This window comes from Pteropus medius, unplaced genomic scaffold (genome assembly GCF_902729225.1).
Source record: "Pteropus medius unplaced genomic scaffold, Ma_sr-lr_union100, whole genome shotgun sequence".
Classification (NCBI taxonomy): Eukaryota; Metazoa; Chordata; class Mammalia; order Chiroptera; family Pteropodidae; genus Pteropus; species Pteropus medius.
Window position 1 is genome coordinate 1,915,758 of NW_024346692.1, and position 22,089 is coordinate 1,937,846.

At 39.9% G+C, this 22,089-nt stretch overlaps 1 pseudogene; it reads right to left on the reverse strand.

Moving 5' to 3' along the window:
- Window positions 1-369: 369 nt before the first annotated feature.
- Window positions 370-488, reverse strand: LOC120613775 (uncharacterized; annotated as a pseudogene).
- Between the last annotated feature and the right edge of the window lie 21,601 nt (window positions 489-22,089).

The following is a 22,089-nucleotide window of genomic DNA, read 5'->3' on the forward strand; positions in this document are numbered from 1 at the left end:
AAAGAACTCTTTTTCAAGTGAAATTTTTTTGTGGAATGTCAAATATATAAAAATAGTTGAAAGCATATCAGCTCTGAACAGCCCAGAGCCCAAATACAAGGCCTCCCCACTGTGCCCACCTCACGGCAGCCTCTGTGGCCCCTCCATGGAACTATGGGATTGGTGGGACACAGTGTGAAAGCCACTGCTTCGGAATGCCAAGCGGCCTGCCTGTGAAAGCCTGAAAGCAAAATTCAGAGAAATGTGAAAAATAAAAACCATGCATCATGCCGACAACTTAAAAAAATCTATCAAAGTTGAATCAACTGGTCCCTGGGAAACTCTAAGTGCTAAAGGCATCCTTTTTTTTTTTTTTAAATTTATTTTTTACGCCTACAGCACCTGGTCTTCCTAGGTGGTCTCCCATCCAAGTACTAACCAGGCCCGACCCTGCTTAGCTCCTGAGATCAAACGAGATCGGACACGTTCACGGTGGCATGGATATAGACCAAAGGCATCCTTGAAACCTACTACATCAGCAGTTGGCCACTAGAAATACTCTCATTAGAAAGACACCTAAAAGGCCACGCACAGCCATAGAACATGTCATTTGGAATCCTAAACTCTGAATTTGAGTCACAACTCCATTACTTACTAGCTGGGCAATCCTGAGAAAATGTCTTAAATTCTCTGGGTCCTGACTTTCTCATCAGCAAGAGAAAGATGATAGGATTATTACTCACTTAACATGGTTATGAGGATCAAACAAAGTACATTAAAGAGGTAAATAAACTGTAAAGCTCTGTATGCATCATGAAAGTTGTTAATGTAAAGATCTGTTATCTGTTGTGTCATTCGTCCACTCTGTATATTTTTATGAAATAATACTCCACTACGGTAAGGCTAATAGATTGAGCTGATTTGGATATCACTTCTCTGTATCTCACCGAATAAGGCAACAGTAAACAATAGCATCTCGCTGTCATGAGAAGTGAGATTCGCACCACCTGTGAGGGCTGCTCCCCACTTCCTGCCTGAGCTCTTTGACATGCTATTGCAGCTTTCTCATGGATAAGTTTCTTCCTCTCAGTTACTGCTACACCCACTGTCATCACCCTCACAGCTGGGGCCCTGAGATTCCCCGGTCCCCACCTCTATGCAGGAAACTCAGAGCCAGCTGACGTAGTCATTCCACTGCCACCAAGATTCTGGCAGCACTGCCCAACAGAACTTTCTACAATGATGGAAATGTTCTAAACCTATACTTTTAGGTAGGTAGGCACTAGCCATGTGTGGTTATTGACTCCTTGAAATGTGACTAGTATACCTGAGGAATTAATGTAATTAATTTAATTTAAATAGCCACCTGTAGCTTGTGGACGGCACAAGTCAAGAGGAATTTCCAGTGGTTAAGCATGACCTTTTCAATGAGATCCAGGAAAACATATAGATCCACGTCATTTTCAAACATAAAATCATTGTTAAATAAACAAATAATGGTGTTGCCACATTCACATGATCTTGTTAAGAGGAGATTGAGTTCCCTGTCCTAATTCAGTCCCCAATCATGCTTCTCGTAATTATTAAAACCTGTGAGCAGAAGCCAATGTCAGACGAGAAGACTGAGCATGTATCTAAGATATTTACATTGTGATCGAATAAAACTTACAATAAAATTTATCTGATACCTATTAATGATATGCATAATAGCTATGGTGCATGCAGTAATTAGTTATAAAGGGTAGGTCATTCTCATAAATTATAAAGTTAGCATAATCTGTATAATGTTTGTCCTTTGGTATTAACAAATTATACCAATATTCCTAGCTTTTCTGAATTCTTCGTACATGTTCATACGCGGCCCACTTCCAGCATCATTAGAAAATCTGAATCCTGGCTCCATGTTGTTCTGTCTCATTGATCCTTCTCTCCCTAATACAACCCATAGTTGATTTGTTTGGCGCTCTTGGCCATGTTGCTAAGTTTTCTCTGTCCCACCCTTGAGATGTCGCTGAGCAGAGCAATTTTCACTTCTCCCTTCTGGAAGTATCTGCCCTGGAGGGCCCCCGGCAGAAACTCAGGCAAACTGTGGACAGACAGCTCTACCTGATCACCATGCATCAAAAGAAAGGGAGGGAAGGAAGAGAGGCAAGAAGGCCAGGAGGGAAGTTGGATGCTGGCATATGTAGCCCTTTGGAGAAGCCAGAGGAAGTGCTGACAATGGACTTGGGGCAAAGGAGAGATGGCAGTTTGAGGGCAAAGGGGAACAGCATGGAGTACGAGAAGCTGATGTGGCAGGTAGACAAGAGGCCTGTACCCCTGCAGGATGGGATCCTGGTCCTGAAGCCACATCTGACAGAAGCCTCAGGGTGCATGTGCTAAGGTGACCTCTGGGCACATATGCTGTGTTGAGCAGTCCCTGGTAATATGCTTCTAGCAGCTCTAGCTCTGACACAGCTTTCATACTGAAGAACGCAAATAACTAACATCATTGCAGCCTTGATTCATTAGAAGACTTGAGGAAGCACAGGGGCAATAAATACCTAAAAGTAAGTAAAAAGGATAGGGTAAGGGGGAAGGCTAGAAATCCAGGAAAAAGAAAGTTTGTGGTTCCTCCTAACTGGGAAAACTGCAGAAATCCTACCACGTTTTCAGGAAATATTAATTTCCATGGTAAGTGCTGGATTATACATACCTCAAGTCGAACCTGAGCAGACCCTACAGGCAGATTACATGCTTTCCAGGTTAAGGAGATCAAGGCCTTGAGGGTAACTAAATAGTGCAGCTTCCTCACTGAATTTCCTACACTAGGGTCCAGACATTATCCTGCTCGAGATATGCTTTTTCTAAAGTGGAGGCTGTGAAGTTCTGGTTTATTATTTCAAGGTCCAATCAATCAATCGATTGATAGATAGATAGATAGATAGATAAATAGATAGATAGATAGATAGATAGATAGATAAACAGATAGATGCATAAATAGATAGATAGATAGATAGATAGATAGATAGATAGATAGATAGATAAACACATACATACATACATACATACATACATACATACATAAGGAGGATGATCTCAGCAAGGTTGTAGTAACCACAACTTTTCTCTTCAAGGACCCTCTCTTCAGAGTTTTCAGTGCAACTCTGCAACAAAATACCAGCAACAATAACAAACATCTGTTGAGGGATTTGTATAATCTGCACTAAACATTGCTACCTCTCCTCTGTCTGTCTGTCTGTCTCTCTCCCCGACCCATCCTTTCCCTCTCTCCCTCTCTCCCCCTCCCGCTTCTGTCTCCCTCTCTCCCAGCCCCCTACATGACTACTATACAGCTCTTAACATCCTCATTCATAGAGACAACTCAGATAGAAATGAGGAGCTCTTAGTCTCATCTAAAACTCACTGGAAGGGAGAATTACCTAGCCCAGTTTGAATTAGAAATCTACCTTGATTAAGTCAATGGATACCAGAAGCTCAGGTACTCTGGAATAAGTGTGAATAGTGGGGGCCCACCTGAGGGAGACGGAGGGTGATAGCCCTCAGAGAGGAGAGATGTGAGCTGGACAGACACTTGGAAATGTGTTTACTACAGTGCAGTACTTCAGTGCTGTCAGTGTAGACTTTCCTTGGCCTTGGGGAAAGGTGGTCATCACTGCAAGTGGGGGAAAATACTGAAATAGGGACTGGGGTAACATCTAGCTTCTGTATGGTTTTACCTAAGACTGTCTCGATTCCCTCTAACTGACCAAAACACATAAAAGCTGTGTGCAAAGAAACTTGGCTCTGCCTGATCACATGTACACAGGGCAGTATGGTCACAATGTCTTTTTGATAAAGTGTTACTTTTAATTCCTCTGAAGCTAAGAGATCCTTTAGAAGGGAGATGCTACTGATATTGAAGTCCCTGAGCTGAGAGGTCGTTGTGCTCCCTTCTTTTCAGGGAATCCAAGAAGACCCAGTGGGAAGAAGTGGCTTAGAAGGCAGCATGTGGGGCAACTGTTTTGGAGATTATATAGAGGACGGATGAGTTTCTGATCTCCCCATGGATCTACTGTTAAAAGTTCCTGTCCTAGTGATTGGTGATTAAATAACTAAAATGTCCACTGCAATTAGTATTATTAGTTACCTTTATTAGGCTTCATCACAAAGACCAAATTAGGCTCACCTTTGGCAGCTGCTGATTGAAAGCAATTCTGAGCTGCATCTCTGATGATGAACGCCTTATTATGACTAAGAAGAAGACACCAGTGCAGAAATCTTTCTGTGGAAAAACTTTAAATAAAAAAAAAAAAAGAGCCTTATCTCCTAGGAAACCAATTCACTCCTCCTCATTCTCTGTTCAGAAAGATGGCCAGCTTTCCCTTTTCTCATCCCTAACCACATTACCATTTCCTTCTCCAAAAGCTCAGTCTAACAAAGCAAGCAGGCGTTCTAGACGAGTATATTTTTTCTAAAGCTGAATTATATCTAGCAAAGGTCCAACATCATTTCCAAAATCGGAATCCATTTGAAAAGATATTTGGGATGTAGAAACACAGGTAGCTGCTGAATAATCCCTTAGATATGTCAAGGAGTATAGGCTGAACTGAAATACAAGTGGATCCTACCTGTATAATCCTGTTTTCCATAGGGTAGAATTTAGCAAATGGTGTCTCTATTATAAGAGGTCTGCCTCTTTGTATCTCTTGTAAGCAATTTCACTGATACTAATGACTTCAAGGCACAGTGCTTTATAGAAGCTTTCTTCTATGCAGTTATTCTGTGTGAACTGAGCACCTATTATAAGCCAAACACTAGGAAGGGCAGTGGGGAGATAAAGGGAAAAAAGAGACAATTAAGGAACTCAAAGCATAGCAGAGGAAGTAGGCATATAAATGAATACTTAGCTACTAAATAAAAAAAAGTAGATGCATGGCACAGTGCTGGTACAAGAGGGGGGTCAACTCTACTGAGGATAATCAAAGAAACTTCACAAAAGAGAAAACCTCTGCATTGGGGTCTTAAGAATAAATAGAAGTTTGCCCAGAAGGCCACTGTGGGAAGGTTGAAGGACTTCCAGACCTGGGAAACGGTATATGTGAAGATACTGAGGCATGAAACTATAATGAGCAATCATGAAACTGCAAGTAAATAATCCAAGGATGGCACAGAGGAAGAAAAGAGAGTGGAGAGAAGACTGGAGAAGTAGGAAGGCACTCGCTCACGAAGGATATGGTGTGTCATGGGCTGAACAGTTTGGACTTTATCCCACCAGTGATGGAGTACCAGATTTCCTGCAGTCATCTGCACATTTTCTGTGTTCTCTCCTGTATTACAGGAGTTAGAAATCTGGGAGTATATTTCCCAGAACTCTTGTCACCAGTATTCCAATTCAAAGTTCATGAATTTAGAATGCTGCTAGATTCAGAAGGTACAAGAAGGAAATTAAAGGCCGCCATCACTCCTCCAACAGCGGGAGGCAAATGTGTGAGCTTCAGCAGACATTAGGTTGTTCTCTGTGTTCTACTGTGTGTGAAGTACCCACCTGGTGCTACAGACAGCTATGAACTTCAACAGTGGTTTCATGGAGTCCTTAACCAGGTCAACAGCAGCCGCTTCCTCATCCCTGGAAAGCTGACGATCACATTAGAGACCTACTGGCAAACTTCAGAGCCATTGACAACCTTCCCTGAACTATGGTCCTACAACTTTTCCAAAGTTTTATAAGCAACATTTAGCAGTATTAAATCCAGCCCCACTTTAAAGACTTCATGTGAATTTTGTTTCCCTGATCCAAACCCTGACTGAGTGGCTTTGTGAAGAAAAAGTAATGGGGAGAGACCTGGGGGCAGGGAGATTAATAGATGGATTATTTCAATAATACAAAAGAAAGATGAAGAAACTCAAAATTAGGACAATATCAATAGAAACAGAGGAAGAGAATGACTTTAAAAATATTTAGGACATATGACCATTTAGATGGAGGAGAAAAATAAGTTTAAAAAGGCTCCCAGACTTTTGGTCTAGGTGAGTATACTGATCATGAAAAAGACAGAATACAGGACAGGGTAGAAGGGAAGGAGACTTGGTGGACATTACAGATGGCGAGTTCAACTTGGAATGTATTTAATTTGTGGTCTAGATATTAAGTAGGCAGTTGGGTAAATAAATGTGGGAGTGAGAAGATTTAGGCTGAAGGTATTTATTTTGTAGTCCAGGAACATGGAAATGGTCCTTAAACCATACAAATGGGTGAAATTGAAAGAAAGTGTGTAGCATTAAAAATACATATATATAAAACAGAAAGCTAATGAATGATCCCTAAAAAAATCAACAGTCAAAAGCAAATACTGGAAGAGAATCCAGCAAAACAGACCAAGAATGAATAATCAGAGAGGTAGAAAAATTCAGACAGTATGGTATTAAACAAAAGATGGTCATCTGAAATCATAGGTAAAGATATGAAAACAACATAAGGTGCACCTGACGGAAGACATTAGTTTAAATATATAGTAAGCACTCTGACTTCTTATATTCATTCAAATGTTGTTTGTTGCTTTCACACATGAGTGCAATTGAAATGAAGGGGTGTTCTATAGTCCTTTGCAGCTTTACCTTCTCAGTAGGTTTTATCTCTTCTCCGTCTTCTTCCATCATTCTAAAGGCAATCTTCCCTTCCCTCCCTGTTTCATCCCCTCATTCCATTCCCTTTGTTCTCCAAATGCAGCCAATACATTTCTGCCTTTACAGGTAAGAGTTCCTGTTCATATCCCACTGATACCTAATCTGCATTCCTTTAGCCAGGCAATCTGGATCAAACCCTTGTGGACCCCCCTTGTGGACCCGATGCCCATGCATTTGTCTTGTGGCCACGTGCAGATCTATGGGTTCAAAAACTGGTAAACAGACCTCTAGGGCTGTGTTAAAATCAATTTAATCAGTCATAACCAGACTATTTTTTAAATGATAAATAAGAGAGTAAAATGGAATAGAAAATATAATCATATGTTACTGACAGCAAAGATAAATATTATTTCATAATACATTCATTTCAGCGATAGGTTATATGTGTGTGTTTCAGATTTATGCATGGTATGTGTGATGAGTCACAAAGTAAAATAATGGAACAGAGTCTCATAAATGTAGCATGAAAAAGAACTACCAAGAAGGATTGAGTTCTATCTTAGTTTGGATTTGGAAAGTGATCCTAGGAAACAAAATAGAGAGAGTAGGGAAAGAGAGAGAGGGAAGGGCAAAAAGCCAAGACGGTGTGCATTAATGTGCTGTTTACCACTGCGGATAACTGGTCTCTATCTTGTTGGGGACACTCTGAGGAACCACATAGAAGATGCCTCAGAATTGTTCCACTAGAGTGGATGTGGGCACACATTTTCTGTAAAGGGTCAGATACTAAATATTTTCCTCTTTGCAGGCCATGTTGTCTCTATCTTAATTACTGAACTTTGTCATTGTAACATAGACAATATGTAAATAGGCATGGCTATGTACTAGTAAACTTTATTTACAAAAACAGGTGGGCTGGACTTGGTCCAGTGATTGTCAGCCCTTGAACTAGAGCACAGGGAGGCTGGCATTCCTTTTTCCACCAATTCCTGTGTCCAGTGGTGGAGGACTGTCCTCGGGAATGATAACCCTCCCCGCATTTCTGGGTGTGCGTAGACATGGAGAAAGCAGCACAAATGGATGTTTAGTGTGTATTTGATGTAGGACACTGGCTGGCAAGGATATATGGAGTCAGATGGACTAAGGGGATGCAGTGGAGTGCATCACAGATATCTGCTTTAAGGGACCAGTTAAGTTTATAAAAGTCTGGAAAACACATTCACATTCTCATTTACCTGCTCAAATGACCTCACAAGGCTCTTCTAAATCCTCATTAATCCTGCCCATACCACCTTTTTCTCTGGAAAGACAAAAATCTGGTGTGTTTATATTCATCGTGACCCATTCCCTAAAGAAATTAGTTGTTGTATTTCAGAGATTTTGTTTTACTTCTTCAAAGTTAACTGTGTATTCAGCTCTCATACCTAGCTTGGCACACACTCTACCATTTTAAATAATTTTCTCTTAAAACTGTCCACACATAGGATCTCACCTAATTATTCTTACACAGTCTAAAAGGCACAGTCTCTCTTATGCTTTTAAGCTCATTTTCTTTTCCACACACTTTCTTTTTTTCCCTAAATGGATACATCCAATTACTCTCCCCTTGTATGTTTTAATTTGGTACGTTTTTGAACACTTAGAAAAATCATGAATTATACTACATTCACTGGCAAGTCATCAAAAAGCATTTAGATAAAAGAAAATATCTGTAAAAACATGTCTTTTATAGCAGCATAAGCCTGAGGTCATTCCTTGTTTTAAATCACATAACTAGAAAGGAGAAAAGCAAGGTACCGCAAATTGAATTCTTTTTAATGACTTTTCATTTGTATAGCATTTTTACAGCTCACAGAGCTCTGTCTCATGAAAGTTATATAATTTATACATTTTCTTATTTGATCCATAAGGAAACTGAGGATCAGAAGTACTTTATTCTTCTGTACTTAATAAAGTTGGTAGCAAGACTGGGTCTATAATCCAATTCCCCCATCACCTCAATTCAGTATGTTTTTGGATGTGCATTATTTGCAACTGTCTTGTGAATAACGGAAATTCTAAGAGTCATTTTTTGGCTACTAACTTCTCACAGGGCTTTATAATACCATCTCATTCACCTTTCTCCATGGCTGGGTGTTGGTTATAAATGATAGTGTTTTTTGGTTTGTTTGTTTTGTTTTGTTTTTATGTAGTAGGTCCTAAGCATGGTAGATTATTTGCAAAGATAACTACAATAATCTCTATCCCTGTATACTCATGACTTTGTCATATTTCTTATCGAGAGATAGGGTCTATCTCCACCGACCTTGAGTCTGGGCTGGCGTGTAACTTGCTCTGAACAGTAGAATGCAGCAGACGTGACATAATGGAACTTCCAAGCCCAGGCCTCAAGATGCCTCTTGGAACATGGATGCCATATGAGGAAGCCTGGCTCTCTTGCTTGAAGATGAAGGATCCTGGGAAAAGGGGCTCAGCCAAAAGCCAACATCGAATGGCAGGTAAGTGAGTAAAGCCACCTTGAACTATCCCATTCAAGCCTCCAGATGACTGAGCCACATGAGTGACTCTACCTGACACCAGGAGAAGAACTACTCAGCTAAATTCATCCCAAACTGCTGACCCACAGCACGATGAGCAAAGACAGACAGTTGTTGTTTTACGCCACTAAGTTTTAGGGTGATTTGTTATGCAGCAATAAATAAGTGATACACTAATGATGAGTGATTTCATAGTCCATTATTTTGTGGAAACAGTGGAAATTCTCCAAAGATTTAAAATCATCTTTAAGCCTCACAAGAATGATGAGTTTTTCTCTATTTTTAAGGAATTTTATCTCTACTCCCCAGGCCTGTTGCAGAGTAATGGGGACCTAGTAACATAATCTTATTACAATAACTTCTCACAAAACTGCCTGTGCTCTCCATAGGATGATTTTTGGTAGCCATCTTTCTGTTTCCTGACTCTGCCCCAATGGCCATAACTAATTAGTCCGAGAATGGATACCTCGTATAAGCTGGGCACTGAGAGTCTCTCTCCAGCAAATGTAAGATATTGAATGGAGACTCAGGGACTAGGAATCTTTAAGAACTGAGTCTGTGTAACATGAGGGCTCTGGAAAGGCTATCAGTACTCGGAGGCTGCTTCTGGAGCTGTGCTGGTCCTGAAGAGTGGGTTCAAAATTTCATCAGACTCTGTGACTCTAGTATCCATTCCATAAATCTCCTTTCCCACGTAAGATACCTTAAGTTTGTTTTTGTTCCTGGCTGCTAAAAAATTTAAATTAATGCAGGCTCCATTTCCCTCTGGCTGGAAGAAAGCCCAAAGCTGACTCCTCAGGGTTCCTTAGGGGTCACTGGCCCCTCCCTTCTGTTCTGCTGTGTGGGGGCCAGAAGAAAATGGTTGCCCAGGAAGATAATCTCATTTTACAATGAGATCAGAGAAGCTAGTGTCTTAAATTTCTTCATGGTTCCACCTACTGCACAGATCAGCGCTAACATCAGATATAAGCAAGTCTTTGTCGATAATGATTTCCCTGATGAAAGCTCTCCCTGTCCCTACTGCCCTACAGTCTTATCACACGGACGTCAACTCTGCTGTCAGAATCAGCCTGGTGGTGGCAGTAGGAGGAGGAAGTGTAGACAATGATACTGTCATCGATTTCTCAGAAAACTGGGTATTTTTGTGGTTTGTGGCACCAAGTAGAAGGTCTTTTTCCCACCGTCCATGTGGGCAGCTTTGGCCATTATATTACCTTGTTCCCCATGTCATCAAAACTCTATAATCCTCTATAAATTACTATAATATCCTAATTTTAAATGAGAAAGCCTAGTTAAAAGAGCTGGAATGTTACATAATTACCATAATTCAGGACCCAGAAAAAAGAATGCAGGTTATAAAGTCATATTTGCACGGGGAAAGGTGATACTACAGAACAGTTCCTGAGGGCATCTTGTTTTCAGTAAAAGCTCACACAGTCAAATGGCTAAATTCTACCTATTTCATTCAGGAAAAGTCTGGGAATTGATTCAGTTTTGGTACTACAAAGGAAAAATGATCTTAGTAAATGTCCAGCAAATAAGGATTATGGGACTTTATAATGTCATGATAATCTTTGCAAAAAATGAATCGAGGATAAAAGTTGGTGTTAGAGTAGTATCACTGTGCCTGGGTGTCTTTATGGTTCTCTGAAAAAGCTGAACAAGACCTTTGAATGAATTCAAACCTAAAGAATTTGGTGTCTATTAATTAGCAAACAGTCTCAGATTGTGAGCTGCTGATTGACAGTGCCTTCGGATAAGAGCAAAATCTATAGTTCTGTTTATATTAGAATTTCTTCCTCTATTTTCAGAAACCAAAAAGTTGAGTTTTCCACAAAAGTTATCAGTCTAAACAAATTCCTTTATTCTGATATTTTGCAAAGTGAAAAAGGAAAAAAGGGGCTGAATTATACAAATGTAAAAATGGAAACAGTTTCTTAATTCCACTCCATAAGTGGAATTAAGTTTACAAGATTTTCTTGTAAACTTAAATTTCTTGAAGTTTACAAGAAATTTCTTGAAACTGAATAAAAACTTGCATACTGCATATATAAAATCTCTATTCAAGTTAAAAACAAAATCAAACAAAAATCCCTAAACTAAAACTATTCCTTAAGCCACAGTCATTAAAGTTAGAAGCATTTCCTTAAAAAGGAGCAATTACATACCAATTAGAACCTCATGTATACAGTATGTAAATATCTGTGGTTAAGTATCATAGATAAAGAGTACACAGACATCAAAATATTCCAAAAAAGAAGGAATTTGGTCAGTGGCAACTGCCATTCTTTCGACAACTTATGCTTATGACCCAGGAGTCATTATTCTTTTATTCATTCATTCATTCATTCATTCATTCGCTCACTCACTCAACCCACTCACTCCCATATTTACTTACTCCTTTACTCACTCATTTATTCAAAAACATTTACTGATGGCTGCAGTACACCAACCAGGCAATGTGCTAAGCATTGGGGATTAAGAGATGCACATAACATTTTCTTGCCAAGATTGTTGAAAAAAGAACATGTCAGAGGTGCTCTACCACTCTGTCCTAGATTGCCACAGGGAACAGAAAACCCCTGGGAGTTACAGGGGTTCCTCACATCTTGCCTGAGTAATCAGACCATGAAGCATTGTGAAAATCTCACTCTGATTCTCAATGTGAATAAGATCTATGTGGAACTTCAGCTCCAGAGCCTGAGCAAGCTCCAGTGTAAAAATGATTGACTTCCCAACCATTTGGAGCCAATACAGACTAAGACTGAATGGTTATGGATGTTGAAGGTTCCTACCCTTTCCTCAAACTGCAAAAAAAAAAAAAGATTTTATTTAATTATAGCTCCAGTCTAAGCTTCCTGAAGACCTCTAGGGACCACAGAGCTCCACAGAACGCTAGCCAAATCTTTCCACACTGACTCCCCTCTCCACCCAATACATGGCAGGAAGAGAATAGCACCCTACATGTCATACGTGCAGGTTGGCCAGAGAGAGACTGCCAACTGGACAGTAGACTCCAGTGGTAAAGCGTGGCTGGACGCAAGTCATGATCAAATGCCTGACACTGGTTTTATCTTTGGGAATTGGTGGTAGAGCAAGGTCCGTGCCTTGCCTTCTTGGCTAAACATAAAATGGCATATGACTTGACAATGGAAGATTCTGAAGATAGCCTCAGATACCTTAAAGTAAGCACCGTGTTTGCTGAGGAAGGGAAGAAACAGAGAAGCTTGAGGCATGTTGGATATACATTTCTCTGGAGAAGAACTGATAATACATTATGTTTGGAATTAGCCTTTTCCATTTTTAAAGGATTTCTATATAACTTCAGCCTTTCATCAATCCTAGAACATGGCTTGGGCAGCTATAAGTATCCTCCATTTTCCATGTGTGGTAAGAACAGCCCAAAGCCTTGCTGGAGATCCCACAGCTAGTGACTGGCACAGCCTCCGACAGCAGGGCCGGTCTCGACACACTGTTCTTCCCCAAGACTGAAGGAATTGGAATATAAAATTGCTTGCTTTGATTTCATTGGCTTAGCTTTCGCTTTTTTTTTTTTCCTTTTTGCTTCCATTCCTGTTTTGAATTTGTCACTTTTTATCCCTTCCTACCCACCTTCATGTACTTCCTCCTCCCTCCCCCACACATTCTCTCTCCTAGCTTGTTTTACATGCTGCTTCACTGGTGGCTTTGGCTGCAAACCTCCCAGCTTCACAGCCAACACTTGGAGCTCACAGATTACAGAGCTCTGTCCTCGGGCTGCCTGTTGCTTCTTCTCAGGGTTGGAAGAATATTTTTAATGGGGGGAGGGTGTTAGAGGAAATGGAATTGACTAATTACAGAATTAGCGATGACTGCTCACCTAATAGCCCGATTAAGATCCCAAATCATCTCAAATTCTTCAGATTTGTGATGAATAATTTAGAGACATTTCAGGGGTGAATATTCTAGGGTTACACGCTTCCAGGGCTAAAACATTTTCATCTGCCTGACTGGAAAACATCTTGGCATCTAATAATCAAAAAGATTATAAACGGAGTTCTCAAGTGACTCCCCTCGTTTACTGCCAGGTTATGAGTGAGAGACATCAGAGGGCAAGACGTCTGGGAGCAGAGAGCCGGGAGCTGTCAATTCGGCCTCTCTGCCTAGCGCTAAATTCACGTTTGCACACAGAGCAAAGATGAGCAGCGAAAAGGGAACAAGGGGAAATCTGAAGACTAAATTGTCATTCTCCTCAGAGGAAAAAGAATTCTGAAATTGTCAAAGTGAAGGTTCTATCTGGTCCTCCCTTTTTTCCACAGCAAAATTGTTTAGGCAACTCTCATCATAACATACATTTCCACGGAGCTTCTCAAGAGGAAAACAGTGACCTGGGCCTCCTGGGCTTCACCAGTAATAAAGATTTTACCAGGTGCAATGAGTGTTGCTGTGGAATCAAACTATTGCTGTCAGGCTAATGAGAGAAAAGATTCGCTGTTGTGAATCAAGTAAATAAACATGCCTGGGAAGCACTATGGCAGCAGATAACACTGAGAGAAAAAATGAGACTTGGTACTATTTTTATAGTGCTAGCTTTCTGATTATAATTGTACTTGAAGAACAACTAGCATGAACAATATAAAAGCCAATTTAATTTCAGATCCTGAGCTTGCTGCACAGTTCTTAGATTATTTGAAATGCAATGTGATCTACAGTCATTTTTCAATTGTGTGACAAGGAAATAAAAATATCTAAGTAGCTGCTAGGAGGCTCGTGGGCAAATGGAAGTTGAGGAAAGTTGATTACAGAAATATGTTTTACTTTTTAAAAATCTTATATAGTGTACCCCATACTCCCTTTCAAGCCAGCATTTACTGAACACGTAATGTACCAGGTACTGTTAATTGCTCTAATGAGAATTATCTCATTTAATTATCACAACAACCGGTGAGGTAGCTACTGTTATTATTTTCATCTTACGGAAGCCACGCAACTTGTAAAGATGGAGCTAGAATTTGAACCCAGTCTCTGACTCTAGAGCCAAATCACTGTGCAGATAAGGAAAAGAGATAGTTCACCCTTCCACTTTCTGTTCTTTGATTGAAGAATGGAATCATGTCCCACTACCTACACTGACCTAAACGTCCATTACTAAGAACAGGTCCCAGAGTTACTGAGAGGAGAAGAGCTGCCCTAGTAAGCCAGAAAGAAAACAGTGACTACAGCCTTCCCAACACACCTGGAGCCCCACCATCACCTCACCTCCCCCCACCCCCATAGACTGGATAGCCGGGACTCTCCCCCATGCTGAGATCAGGCCTGGAAGCTCTCTGCTGAGCCTCACAACACAGCTACTCTCATCTCTCTCCCCAGAGAATACCAAGAAGCAGACATTCAGGTCCAGTTTCTAACCGCTGCTCTTACCATCACCTAAGGAAGCAGAATGGCCCTACCAGTCACTTTCACAGCCCTACGAAGCTCAAGTCTCTCCTTCCTTCTCCTGCCCAAAGTGGCCAGGTTCAGACTCACTAAATGTGCGTATGAAAATGAACAACCTTCATTCATGTAAACTATACCACAAGCTGAACTATGGGATCAATAAAGTGAGAAATGAGTTTGCTCTACATCACGTGATGCTCCAAATGCTAATGTATTAGGTGCTCATATGCATGGCAATGTGTACAGATGGAGCTCCACTGGTAATCATTGTAAGTTCATTTTTTAAAACATTTTTATTAAAATACAGCTAACATACAATATTATATTAGTTTCGGGTGTACACCATTTTCGACATTTATATATCTAAAGAAGTGATCGCCATAAGTTCAGCAACCACCTGACACCGTACAATGCTATCACAATATTATTGACTATATTCCCTAGGCTGTACATTACAACCCAATGACTTATTTGTGTTATACCTAGAAATTTGACTTTCTTATTCTCCTTCGCCTTCCCCGCCACACCTTCAAAATTTTTTTCAATTACAGTTGACATTCAATATTATTTTATATTAGTTTCAGATATATAGCATAGTTGTTAGACATTTATATAATTTACAAAGTGATCCCTTTGACTAGTCTAGTACCTAATTGGCACTATACATAGTTATTACCATATTATTGACTATATTGACTATGTTTTACATCTCCACGACTATTTCCTAACTACCATTTTATATTTCTTAATCTTTTAACCTTTTTCATCCTTCCCCCAACCTCCGTCTCATTTGGCAACCATAAGCTTGTTCCTTGAATCTATGAGTCTGTTTCTGTTCCATTTGTTCATTTATTTTGTTCCTTAGATTCCACATACAAGTAAGATCATATGCTATTTGTCTTTCTCTGTCTGACTTATTTCACTTAGCATAGTACCTTCCTGTTATTGCACATGGTAAGATTCCATTCTTTTTTATGGCCAAGTAATATTCCATTGTATATATGTACCACATCTTCTTTATCTAGTTGTCTACTGATGGGCACTTAGGTTGCTTCCATGTTTTGGCTACTGTAAATAATGCTGCAAAGAATATAGGGGTACATATATCTTTCTGAATTAGTGGATTTCTGAATTTTGGATTTCTTTGTATAAAAACCCAGAAGTAGAATTGCTGAATCATATATATGGTCATTCTAATTTTAATTTTTTGAGGAACCTCCACACTGTTTTCCATAGTGGCTGAGACCCAAATCAAACTGTAAGGATAGGACTAAGGGGAGAAATCCTCATTCTCTACAAAACACAGCATGCTTGCTGACTGACTACAGGGTCTTGTGATGTAGTGTTACTGGTCTCATTTCCAACAGTATGTGGAAATACTTATTTTTAGAGGGAATTTTCTAACTTTGTAACTTTATAATGGAAGTTAGTGGGACAACAGTTTTGCTTTTAAAGAACAGTCTTACATAGATAACTTAACTAGAATACATTTGTATCAGTTTAAGAGCCTTTTGGTTCCAAGTGACAGAAGGTTCCAACTCAAACTAAATAAGAAACTTGAATAAAAAGGCAATTTGTTAACGTATGTTATAGGCCTAGAACTGGCTTTTGGCACAGACTAATCGAAGGACTCAAATTCTGTCACCAAAGCCTGCTCTCTCTCCACACCTTGTTCTGCTTCCCTCCGTGTTGCTTTCATTGTCAATATCCACTTAGTGGCAGAAATGATTGTCAGCAACTCCTGTCCTTCACTCTCTAGAATTCAAGGGGAGTTTGAAGAATAAGTGTTCTGGGTTCCACTCTGACAGGCCTAACTCGTTTCAGGTGCTCATCTTGATCACATCTCTGTGGCCAAGGGGATTGAAAGTGCTCTTTGGCCAAGGTAAATCACATGTCCACCTACCACAAAGGCTGAGAGAGGAAGGGTGAGTACCTACTATAAATTCAAGAAATTATATCCAAAAGAAAGGCGAAAGGAGGTCTAAAATCAATAGATGTTCTCTAGTGCTCCTCTTCATAAAACAGAAATATTTGTATCCATTTATTAAAAGTATCCAGTGCTAACACATAAAACACTTAACTTAGAGTATACCTAAGCTTTTATCCCCATAATGTAGCATTCTTAGATGGACCTAAAATATTGGCACATAATTTAAAGACCTGGGCACCCATTCGTATGAATATGCTTGCAAAAAATACACAGATCTAAAATTAAAAATTAAAATAGAAGACCAAGACCAAAGAATCCTATCTTTGTATCTCAGATTGGCTCCTAACTCATAAAGTGTTATCCTGATAAATTTACATAAACTTTCTGTCCTATTTCTCTATATTTCTAGTTTGCCTTCCTCTCACAAAGAGTGTGCCTATTTGGCATTTCTCTTCCCTGAGCCACTCCAGATCCACTCTCTACACTTCTCCAACCTAATCTCTCCCCTGAGACACTGATTTGTGTGGACTGCATCAACAGCCTCTTTCATCCTCCAGATTCTGGTTCAACCAATGGGGAGACCTGGTAGGAGATCAGGAGAGAAAAGGAGAGTAGAGAAAAACCTTTGTTCGTCAACCAAAGGTGACGGGCCTATCAAACAAGTTTTTCTTCATGACTATTCCTCTGAAAGTTCCAGTAATTATTCCTTCCTTTTACCCATTCAGACCTGGGGCTGGTAAGAAAGCCCTTGGCTCCTGCATCATCCATCGTGGTTCCTTTATACCTTCCCACACTTTGGTAAACAGTTCTTTTATTAAACTCTCCTCCACTGTTCCTAATTTGAGGGTGTCATCTATTTCCTACTGGGACCCTGATTAATATAGTCTAAAATTTTGATAGAGAGGGGGAGCAGAAAGGACCAGAAATCGTGACCAGATCAAGCAGACCTAATTAATTCTCTGATAAATAAAATACTATAAATGGCTCCAACCAATTACATATCTGCATTAATTTACTTTTCATTTCAATAATGCTTTAAAACCCCTGCATTAGAGATGGAAACTATAAGACTAATATCAATAGGCATTGAAAGTTTTCTACTTCGGAGGGAGTTTTAGCACATTCCTATTCATAAATCTCTTAGCTACATTTTCAGTGAGCCAGAGAGGTGCGAAGAATGTGATAACAATTCAGGAAAATACGAGGGAATATAGAAGATTTTGTTTTTGAACTCTTCCTTTCTGCTTGCTTCTTTCACAGCAAGTACCATTCACAACTCTACACGTTCATTCCCAAATCAGAGGAACCAGCTGTTTCTATCAGAATCCTTAAGGTTTTTCAGAATGTTTGTCCCCTTTGCCAAAGTTCAGACAGAACTGTGATTGCGAGGAAAGGGGCAGTAAGGGAAAGAGAAAACTCTAGAGGGATAGAAGAAGGGTGAGATGAAGTAAGAGAATGAGATGACGGGGGATGAGACGTGCATGAGAGGAGGGCACTGAAAGAACCTGATGGAAGAGAGAGCGAAGCTCTAAAAAGATGGAACAGATAAGAGAGGAGCAAAGGGACCAGATGTTTGGATCACTAGACATTATGCAAGGAGATTAATTTGGGGGGGAAGAGGATACTGGAAAATAATTCATGGTTGTTCAGTAACCAGAGAACAATAATCTAGAAGCTATTTAGCCTACATTCCATTGGAAACAAGGGCCATGGCCCAGTAAGTTTCTGTGAATGCATGCTAAGAAGGATTAACATCTGTAAGTGCCTGTTCTTTGCCAGATCAAAAGACATTTTCTGTTTCTAAACAGAGAAAATTGGGCTTTAGCCTTAGATGATCCAATGAACAACAAAAATGGGGTGAAGGGAAAAATCAGAGGTTAGCTTTCAACCTCCCATGCCTTTAATTTGCATCAATTTTCTTATCAGTAGTTCACTCTCCCTTTGCCTTAGGCAGGGGAATTGCTTAGAAAGTGGAATCAGTTATGCTCACCCTGGTCTGCAAATCTCTGCTGCTGCTATTTGTTTGTTTACTTCTTTGTTTTTAATTATTTTTTTAAGACAGTGGTAAGAGAACCAAGGAGTGAGAGAATATATGCACTTCTTACCACCTGTTGGCCTTTCTTAAATCCATGATTTCTTTTTGTCTGCCCCCATTACTGGCTGCTGCTTTCATTTGCCCAATTGATTCTGCATTTTAATGAAAAGTGTTATCCTCTTTCTATTCAGTCTAGGATAATTGTTGCCCAGGCAAATCATTATGATTAAACTCAATTTAAAAGTGAGAACCCACCTGCAACCACAAGTTAAGACTGCCTTTGGATAAGGAAGCTGGTATTTTCACTTTGTACTAAATGCAAAGGTGTGTAATGGTAAGAGATTTTTAATGGAGACGGTTAAAGAAATCTGCCTCTTTATTTAAATGATTAATTACAATTCAGATGTGTCTGAAAGGAAATTACCTGATTCTTAGGAAAATGTTTTCATTTAACACCACTACCATTGAGCAGGCTCCTATCAAGCACATTTGATATCGATGCAGAAAAATAAAGTAATTGAGATGAGAAAAAATAATAAGGTGCTTTCAGTAGATATATTAAATGGAACTAAAATATAGAAGGTTCCTATAGAGAAAATTTGGCGTTGTTTGGCTCTGCAACATCCATTCTGCTTCCTGAAAGTGTTTTTGAATTTTCTCTGAAAAGCTTATTTTCTCATTCTGCCTAGAGTTTGAAAGAACTCAGGGGCTGGTATGACTTAAGCCAATCAGCATATCCTATTCTCCCACCACCACCACCCCGCCCCCCCCCCCGCCCCTCCACACACACACACAGAGTTCTGATTAGGATCAGAACCAATGAAATGTTTGCTGGGACTTCTGGGAAGAGGAAAATTCCTCTTTTCTTCAGGAACTTACAGAGACATTCTTGACATTCTCTTCCTGGAATGCATAATTTGAAGATGTAAGATCTAGAACTGCTGTAGCCATTTTGCAATCAAGAAGAGAAATACAGAGTACAGGGAGCCCCTAGGCATGAAGCTTTTGCTTAGAAAGGCAGAACAATGGGATCACCTTGGTGACATCATTTGAGCCATTACATCAAGTTACTGCTAGCTCTGGATTTTTTGGCCAGGTGTACCCACCTTTATGGATTAAGCTAATTTAAGATGAGCTTTACATTACTTGCAACCATGAGACTCCTGGAGGAGTTCCCTGTATTGAGGCAAGGTCAGGTGACCCCCCAGTCTGTGATGCAGTGGAAGGAATACCAATGCCTGTATTTCTGGGGCTCTGTATTAGATCCAGGGTATTCCTGGGCCTGGCAGATCATCCGAATCACTGGAAAACTTGGCAAAAACACATGTAAAAATTTGATGATCAATGATTTTAGGACATCAGTTTAAAAAAATAGGCAAAAGAGAACTAAGATATAATGAGCTATGTCTAATAGGAGGAAGAGAATGTTAGACGACATAGGCAAATTTCATTCTCTTATTTAGCTATTCATTATTTAGCGTCATTTAAAAATAAAGTACTATGATAGGGCTTGGTAGATGTAATACAAAGTTGTATAAGACAAAATTCCATCTACTCGAGAAATTGTTAAAATCTGATAGGAAGCTAAACATGTATGCTTATAAGTCCATTGCAACTGAGTACAAGGCAAGTGCTGAGAAATACTTTCTTTAGTCTTTAACAGCTTACTAAGCATATTCACACTCATTATACCATTTGATTCTCACAACAACCCTTTGAGATAGGCAGTTGCACTTCCCTGTTTGGCATAGATAAAGAAACTGAGACTCAAAAGTATGCAAAGATAAATGTAAATGAATGTCACTGTGGCATTATTTGAAAGAAGGGAAAACTGGAAACTGCCTATCTATCCATCAATAATGGAATAGCCAAATATACCATATTCCTGAATGCCAGGGAATGGTAGGCAGCTGCTAAAAATAATAAGGCAGAGTTCCCATTCTGAGTAAGACGGGATAAGCACACTCAACCCTGTGTCTCACCAAATAGGATTGTGAAATTTAGCAAATAAAAATACAGAATGTCCATTTATATTTGCTTTTCAGATATTTTTTCTGATGTTTTTCAGATTTTTTTTTCAGAATTTTTTAAGTATGTCCCATGCAATGTGTGAGATAAACTTATACTAAAAAATTGCAGGATATCTTATATTTTATGGCAAGCCCAGACTGAATGCAAGTGAAAACTTAGACAAAATGCATGGAGAAGGTATCTGAAGACTCTGAAGTGAATGATAGTAGACAAATTGAAGAAAGAGAATTTGAATTATGAACAATCTGGTGGTGAACTTCCAAGGTTGGTTGGTTTGTTTCTTTTCTCATCTCTCAGCCTGGACTGAAAAGCAACCTAAATTCGGCACTGTTGGCCTGGAACAGAGAACAAGAGCTCCAAGAGACTCTCTCTTTCTGGTCTGAGGAGTGAAAAGTGGGGCACTCTATAAGACAGAGAGAATGATTTCCTCCCTTCCTCCTCTCCTTTTCCTTCTTTCCTTCCTTCCTTCCTCCCTTCCTTCCTTCTTTCACTCCTCCCTTCTTTTCCTTTTTTCCTCTTTTTTTTTCTTTTTTCCATTGAAGACCTCAAACAAACCACAGTCCCAAAGCAGCTGAACTCTAAGGAGAATTCTTTCTCTCTGACAAGATACACTATGGTCTGAAGAATGTAGGGGGAAAACCCCGTTGTTTTTTCTCTATATATATATCTTCCATCTGCTTAGATGTGGAGGCGGACCCAGCTTCAGGACCCCACGTGGCTGAGTGGAGTGATCAAATACTCTGCTTTCTATTCAAGGGACCAGAAAGAGGCACCTCTGAGTGCCAAAGAGTGTTAGGAGATTCAGCAGACAAAGCTCAAAAAAGGATCCCATGCAGTGCTGATGCAGTCCTGGGTTCAACTTTGAAATGTGAAATGATCCTAAACAGTATGCCAAAGCTTAAGAACTGAACTATGGGTAGACCACCATCTGGGACTCAGATTGCCCACTGAGTAATGCACATATGGATAAATTCAAACAGAATTGCAAAGGCTTTGAAAATTGAACTAAATTGGACACATAGTCCACAGAAAGCATAAATATAACTACTGAATGTCCAATGTGATAGCCAGCTTCCAAGATGGCCCCTAATGACCTCTCATCCTGATATTCACACCTCCTTGTTGTTCTCTCTTGCACTGTACCAAGGGTGGTCTGGGTGACAAATAGAATATGGCAGAAGCGATTATTTGACTCTTTTCAGGTTATAAAGACTGTGGTTTCAGTCTTTGGTTTACTCTCTCTTGGATCATTCTGTCTGAGGGAAGCTTTGTTATGGGCGATACCAATGAACGGTAAGGAACTGAAGTCTCCTCTCAACATCCACATGAGTTGGAAGTGGATCCTCGAGACCCAGGCAAGCCTCTGATGACCGCAGCCCAGGCTAACAGTCTGACTGCGGCATCATGAGAGGTTCTAAGTGAGAACCACTCAACTAAATCACTCCCAGATTTCTGGCCCTCAGAAATTGTGAGTTTGCTGTTTTAAGCTGCTGGGTTTGGGGTAATTTGTTATACAGTAGTATATAACTAATATGTCTGCCAAAACAAAGAAGCAA